Genomic DNA, 7,433 nt, shown 5'->3' on the forward strand with positions numbered 1-7,433 from the left:
AGGGGAGCTCAGAGTGCTGTGAACTTGCATAATGGTAGACTTAATCTCCTCTGGGGGTCACAGGGGCCCTCCCAGGATGTTATAGCTGAGATTTGGAGGATGAGTGGGGCAAGAAAATTCAGAGCTGAAAATCTCAAGAGGATGAGCCTCCAGATACCTGTGGGGATACAAGATAATGAAAACAGAGAAACGGGGATTTTAAACAGTGTTGTGTAGTTGTCTAAGATTTGATAGTCTTTCATATTCATCTAAAGATGCAAGTAAGATTAGAATTATTTTTTAATTGCTTGTTGCTTCCTTGGATGTGAATCCCTTCCTTACTTAGGGCACCTGAGTCCCCATCCAATATTAAAATGTTTGTATTCACACTAAGGTTTTCTGGAACAACCTATGAGAAATGGTAAGTGATCATTACTTCTGGTTTTTGGGGCTTGGGGTTGAGGAATGGAAAGAGGACTTTGATCTTTTACCGTGTGCTCTCTACTTTTGGAATTTTGAAGTTCTTAACTTGGCCACGTATTACTTTTATAATTATTTTTAAAGGCAATCTTACTGTATTGTTGAGAAAGGGTTGGAAAGTGAATTTAGGGAGTTCTGTTTGGGAACCCTTATTCCAAGGATGATAGCTTAGACTAAGAAGTGGAGAAAGAGAACAATGAGTGGTGTTGTTGAGGAACATTTAGGAAGTAAAATCCACAAAAGACTGGTACGAGTGTTGGAAGGAGGAATACAACAGAGATAACTGGTGCGTTCCGGGGGTGCGTAGTTGGATGAATGGTGGTGTCAGGCACAGAGATGGAGAAGGCTGGACAAGGCAGAGAGAGCAGAGATAGCTGAGTTCAGCTCCTCTCTTATTGGCATTCCTGCTCTTGGTCATGAGCATTCCTTATCTTCCAAGGGGCTTTCATTCTGTGATAGGTAAATTAAATGAATCCAGGAATAAATGAGCAGCTAATGTAGAATATAAAAATAGTCAGCTGGAAATTTCCAAGTAGAAGCATTGTGTCATAGTGAGGGTTTTTAAAGTTGATGTTTCAGTGCAGACATGCATATTTTCTTTAAAGTGTCATTGCATATGTATGTAGCTGTAATTACATTGGAAGATTTATAACATAACTTTAACCAGATTTTAAGCTTCTTATGGACAAGAGCCTTGTTTTAGACATCCATATATGGTGGTATCTTGTCCCAAAGTAGTTACCCTGGGAAAACTCACTTAAAGATTAGATTGAAGAAATGAAAAAAAGTCTATGAGGAATTATATCATCTGAGACAATAGTGAGAAGGGGATAGGCTTCTCTATGAACTTCTGGGGGGAATACAGGTTGGCTCTTTATAGCACATGGCCCAGAAAGGATCTCAGTGATTCTGAAGTGTCTATAATATAGGTGGAACTAAAGAATCTGGGTTCATCACCTACAGCCTTAAGTACTACATTATAATGCACAAAGAGATAGAAACATGTAACAAAATTTTTATGTTTGCTAAACATTTCTGTGAAAAATACAGATAGATTTTCAGGTTCCTCAGAACATTAGTCCATATTCTTCAATCCAGACTGTTATAAATCCACATGGAGAGGGAATCTGTGTGTTTTTACTTTCAGAGCTGAAGTTAGGAAGGGGAACTCTTCTTGTATGCTTATGTGTCACTGTATTTAATACTGGCATGCCTCAGGTAGATAATTCTCAAAGTTATACTCCGGAGTGCTGAACAGGGGTAGAGTAGGATACTTGTAGCAGTTAAATTTTATCTTGAACTGTTTTGAAATGGCTCGAAAATGTGCTATAACTTTGTCTTGGTCATCAATGATAGACATCTCTGACTCTATTTGAGCATTTGTTCACTTCATCCTCATGTTGGTTATATTAAAACAGAATTTGAGTGATGTGGGGAAGGATGCTTTTCTTATGTTTGTGGTTCTGGAGAGTATCTGTAACACACTCTGCAGGAAGGAAATTATACAGGTTTCAAACAAAAGGAACTTCAGATGTAGTGAGAATAAGAGAAACAGAAAAGAGTCAGTGTTAATCAGACGTGTCTGAAAAGTTCCCCCACAGGTTGACTGAGCATAGTATCTATGTCTAGATAGTAAAAGAAGGCGAATAAATACAGTAGTGTTAATTTTGTAATTTAAAATTTAAAATAGAAGTTAATTTTTAATTATAAAAGTTATACATGTTCAAGATAAAAAAATTCAACTATTCGTGAATTTAAGGTAAAAATAAAAAATTTTGACTCCAGGTCCATACCCAAGGTGACAGTCTAGAATTTCTTGTGTTTAGTTATGTTTAATACAAATATATCTGTAAACATAGTAGAGGATTCTTTATCTGAGAGTCTACCAGAAATACTCAACAATGACATTGATAAACGTCTTACATTAAAAAAAAATCTGCACTTGAATGATGGAAGAATGTTAGGCTCAGGTTTGTTAATATTACCTTGTAATGGAGTGAAGCGATCTATCAGTGATACCAGAGACCCCAAGCTATAAGATGCAGATCACGTGTTATATATCACAGGAGAGATGGTTACAGCAACTATAGCAACCTTGCTTATAATGCATGAGTTGTCACACTCTTCTGTCATTTATGTGTGTTGATAGGTAAGTCAGATTGCAATTCAGTCAATTATATATGAGCAGTATTGCAATCTCTTGACATTCTTAGGTCAGGTTTATACCATAGTTAAGAATTTTTCAGATTTTAGAAAGGCAGTATAGTATACACACCATATATTTTGTGACATCCACAGAGGAGTTGGGCCAAAGTCATATAATCAAATACATTAATATTTCTTCAGTGAAATGTAGGAATGGTCAGGTTTTGCTGCCAAATAAATTATGAAGAAACTTTCAAGTTTCAGAACTTTTTGTATTTCAGAATTTTGGACTGGTGAGGTATCCTATTCTTTAATCCTGATAATGAAGAGAAAAATTAAGAGAACCTATCCAAAAGATGTTGGCACTGGACTGAATCTGTTTTTCAAATAGTGTGCTCTTTTGGAATTAAGTAGTGTGAACTCCAGAAATACCATTGTCTAGCATAGGTCATATGTTAGTCATTCAAGTAAATTACTGTAGGAATATACAAAATAGAAGATAAACACAAAATGGGTGAATTCAGAAGTACGTAGTGAGCAACCCACCTGGCAGAGAACTTAAGAGTAGCACAGAGGAGGATCTTTTTTAAACAGAAGCTACTTGTAATAGAGTAGCTTGAGTTATTATTTGGAAATTAAAGAAGTTCCTTCTGTGAGGATTTTTGGCTAAGAACATTCAAGTTCTTAATGGAGTATTAACTCTGCTTTTGTAACTTAGACCGAGGGTGGCATATCTTTAAATGGAATGTCTCATATAAAACTGAAGCTTGCTTTTACATTTCAAGTAGCTATTTAGATACCTGCTCTCTTTTCTATGATCCTCTGATTTGAACATAGTTTGTCTTTCACTTCTATCCAGTTTCCATGACTCAAACCCTTATGTTAGGCAAGAATGTGGTAATAGAGGCAATTATGCCATTGAGTATGTGGCCCAGCTTTCAGATTAAGGTTTCGCACCTGGGTATCATTATTCTTTCCCATATCAATTTATTATTTAAGGACTTATTAGTTGAAAGCCCTTATAGCACATAAGCAATTAGAGTAGCTGAGAGTCTGTCTGTATTCAATGTATTTATTTTGCTTTCCCTAGCTTTTTTATGCCAGAATAATTAAATCCCCTTCTAATGTGTCAGTAGCAGACTGTTTTGAAATTGACAGCACTCTTTCCTCTCCTCTTCAATAAGAGAAGAACCACAGAGACCTGGCAGATAAATAATAAACTTAAAAAAAAAAAAAAAAGGAGAAAACAGAGCACATATTAGTTGAGGGGGGATATTCCCCCGTTCCACCAATAAACAATAATTGGTGAATATATTTGATTTATTATTATTTTTTTCTAAACAGAGTTTACAAATGCTGCTGTTTTGTTGACTGCATAAGAAACAACTTACTCCTTGGAAATGAATATTCCATGTAGCAAATTTGTCTCATGTACGTGTGAGACACAAGGTATACTGAGCATTTAAAAATGAAGTGACCTATTCCATAGGACACTTTTGGGAGGAGCAAATGGATTGGCTTGACCTCATGTGAATAGTCATTTGCATATACTTCAATGCAGTGAACACTTGGCAAATTTTGAATTTTACCATGTGGCTATTGTAGCAGAATAGCTAGTCTCTGTCTAAAGAGTATATTTGCATATGATAGTTTAACAGCTTTTCCCTTTTGTTCCTAGAAGATTAAGTCTCAGTCCTAGGAGAAAATAAATTAAAGGTGGTTCCTTACAATTTGAAAAAAATATAATTTGAAGATAAGAGCAAACCCTGAATTGCAGCTTTTACTTCCAAAAGCCCAGGCTAAGAAGTACGGTTTTTCTCTGGATGTGCCAGCAGAGCTGTCCCTAATTATTGGTGGCAGATGTGTCACCAGAAGCCCTGTGAAGTTGAAATAACTCATCAAAATCTCCCCCAACTATTGTTTGTCTACCTAGTGAAATTCAGGCTTCAGCATTTCATTCCTTTGGTTCAGGTTTGGACCCTTTTTTTTTTTTTTTGCAGTACGCGGGCCTCTCACTGCTGTGGCCTCTCCCGTTGTGGAGCACAGGCTCCGGACACGCAGGCTCAGCGGCCATGGCTCACGGGCCCAGCCGCTCCGCGGCATGTGGGATCTTCCCAGACCGGGGCACGAACCCGTGTCCCCTGCATCGGCAGGCGGACTCTCCACCATTGCGCCACCAGGGAAGCCCTGGACCCTTTTTTTTTTTTTTTTCTTTTTGCGGTATGCGGGCCTCTCACTGTTGTGGCCTCTCCCGTTGCGGAGCACAGGCTCCGGATGCGCAGGCCCAGCGGCCATGGCTCACGGGCCCAGCCGCTCCGCGGCATGTGGGATCTTCCCAGACCGGGGCACGAACCCGTGTCCCCTGCATCGGCAGGCGGACTCTCCACCATTGCGCCACCAGGGAAGCCCTGGACCCTTTTTTTTTTTTTTTCTTTTTGCGGTATGCGGGCCTCTCACTGTTGTGGCCTCTCCCGTTGCGGAGCACAGGCTCCGGATGCGCAGGCCCAGCGGCCATGGCTCATGGGCCCAGCCGCTCCGCGGCATATGGGATCCTCCCAGACCGGGGCACGAACCCGTATCCCCTGCATCGGCAGGCGGACTCTTCACCACTGCGCCACCAGGGAGGCCCCCTGGACCCTTTTTTGAAATTCAAATTTTCATGGGGAGAGGATGGAGGAGCACAGAGATGAGTGCTTTCCAAACGTTAGTGATCACCTCAGATGCTCCATGGAAAAAAAGGCTCTGGGCTTAAAAAAAGATGAGGAAACTGCAAAGTGCACACCTTTGAAGGGTCACAATACACATGAACACATTAAAAGACCCTTATTCAGTGAGGAAAATACCCTTCTATTTTTTTTTTTTCAGGTGTTTCAAACATTTGACCTTGGGATCTTTTTTTCCCCCATGTAATATCTGTTAGAGTCCTTGAAACTAGTATCCCCTGGAATACATTTGGGGATATTATACAATTTCCTGGATAGTATCTTAGAGTTGTTTACTGATTGATCAAGGATATTCATTTTAGATAATTTCCTTGGAATTCTACATAGTGCTAACTCCCATTAGACTGTGGCCAGCAAGGGACCGTAGAATTCTGTGTCACTGCAAGTGAGCAAATAGATGGGACATGGAAGCACTGGTTTGCTTCTTGAAGGGTCTTAGGCCAGTAAGCAGGGAACTGGCTGACTGACATTTTTAGTTTTGCTGATAGTTTGATAAATGTTATGTAGAGAAAGCTTTGCCAAGCTTTTATCAAAATGTATATCCCACTGGAGCACTGGCAGTTCTTTGGGGTGACACTGTTCTTTACCAGAATTTGTCTCCTTAAATATTCTGAGAGACAAAATGAGATTTAGAAATAGCATGCAGAAACAGGAGGACTACATTTTAAAAATCTCAATTAGGTGTTCTTATGTAGATATTTGTGATTATTTTCTGCTGCTGTTGACTCAGTTGTTTATTTCTCTGATTTTTTTCTTTCAAATTCTGGAAAAGAAGGTAAGTAACACTGAAGCAATTTTTATATTAACTGAAATAAAGGGACTCAGCAAGGTTCTATATTTTGTGATTTGTTTGCAAAGGTACTTAAAAATAATAATTTCTGGGCTTCCCTGGTGGCGCAGTGGTTGAGAGTCCGCCTGCCGATGCAGGGGACACGGGTTCGTGGCCCGGTCCGGGAAGATCCCACATGCCGCGGAGCGGCTGGGCCCGTGAGCCATGGCCGCTGAGCCTGCGCGTCTGGAGCCTGTGCTCCTCAATGGGAGAGACCATAGCGGTGAGAGGCCCGTGTACTGCAAAAAAAAAAAAAATAATAATAATAATAATTTCTTCCCTCGGTTGTTGCTATATAGGCCTGCAGTGGATGCAGAGTCCTTCCACAATAGCAGATTAAAGAATATTGCACTTTTGAATGAAATTAGGGAATTGAGGACACAAATTGGCAACATAACAAAAGTCTGTTATGTCTGAGGAAATTTGTGCTATTGATTCTAACTAAAGGTAGAAATTGTACATACTGGGATACCAGGAGAACAGTTTAAAAAGCCTTTGGGATTGGGGTTGTGGTGGTGGTATAGATTAATTCATGATATAAAATTATAGAGTATAATACTTTGAAAACACCTGTGACTTTTTCTTAACTATTTTAGTTGAAAACTGTCTTTGACAGCACCGTTGTTCTCTGAACAAGTTATTTATTATATTATTAAAATACAATACACTCGTGGCATACTCTTGAGGCGCCTAATCCCCCCAAACAAGCACATTACACTTAGAGAGTTCTTTCTAGCACACACCTGGGAGTTAACTTCCATACTTCTTTAACTGGTAAAATTAGATTAACTCATATTGGTCAAATGACACATAAAATCAAATGAGTTGAATATGTAAACAGTGATATCCTCCTCTACCCATCACTTCCAAATGAATGCAAACGAGCATTTCAAGAAAAATAATGTAGACCACGTAAGCAGTGTTTACTTTTAGGTTCAGGATATGTTTATAGGATATCAAATATCTATGGAGGTTTAAAATGTGGCCATGTATTTAGATATTTTGCAGTCATTAGCCCCATTAGGACAGACATAGAGTCCTTTGCTCGCTATTGTATTCCCTGCATGCAGCACTGTTCCTGGGAGGTAGTAAATGTTCATGGAATGGCTAGGTCAGTGGATGGATGGATGGATGGATGGGTGGAATATTTGGACATCCCCTGTTTTATGTTTGATATTTTGGCATTGTATAAACAGTAAGAATATGCTTTTGAACTGATTAATTGTTATTACGGGGTGCCTACTGACCTTAAGAAACACCCTCCAGACTACTGAAGT

The sequence above is a fragment of the Mesoplodon densirostris genome, chromosome 6 (assembly GCF_025265405.1).
Source record: "Mesoplodon densirostris isolate mMesDen1 chromosome 6, mMesDen1 primary haplotype, whole genome shotgun sequence".
Classification (NCBI taxonomy): Eukaryota; Metazoa; Chordata; class Mammalia; order Artiodactyla; family Ziphiidae; genus Mesoplodon; species Mesoplodon densirostris.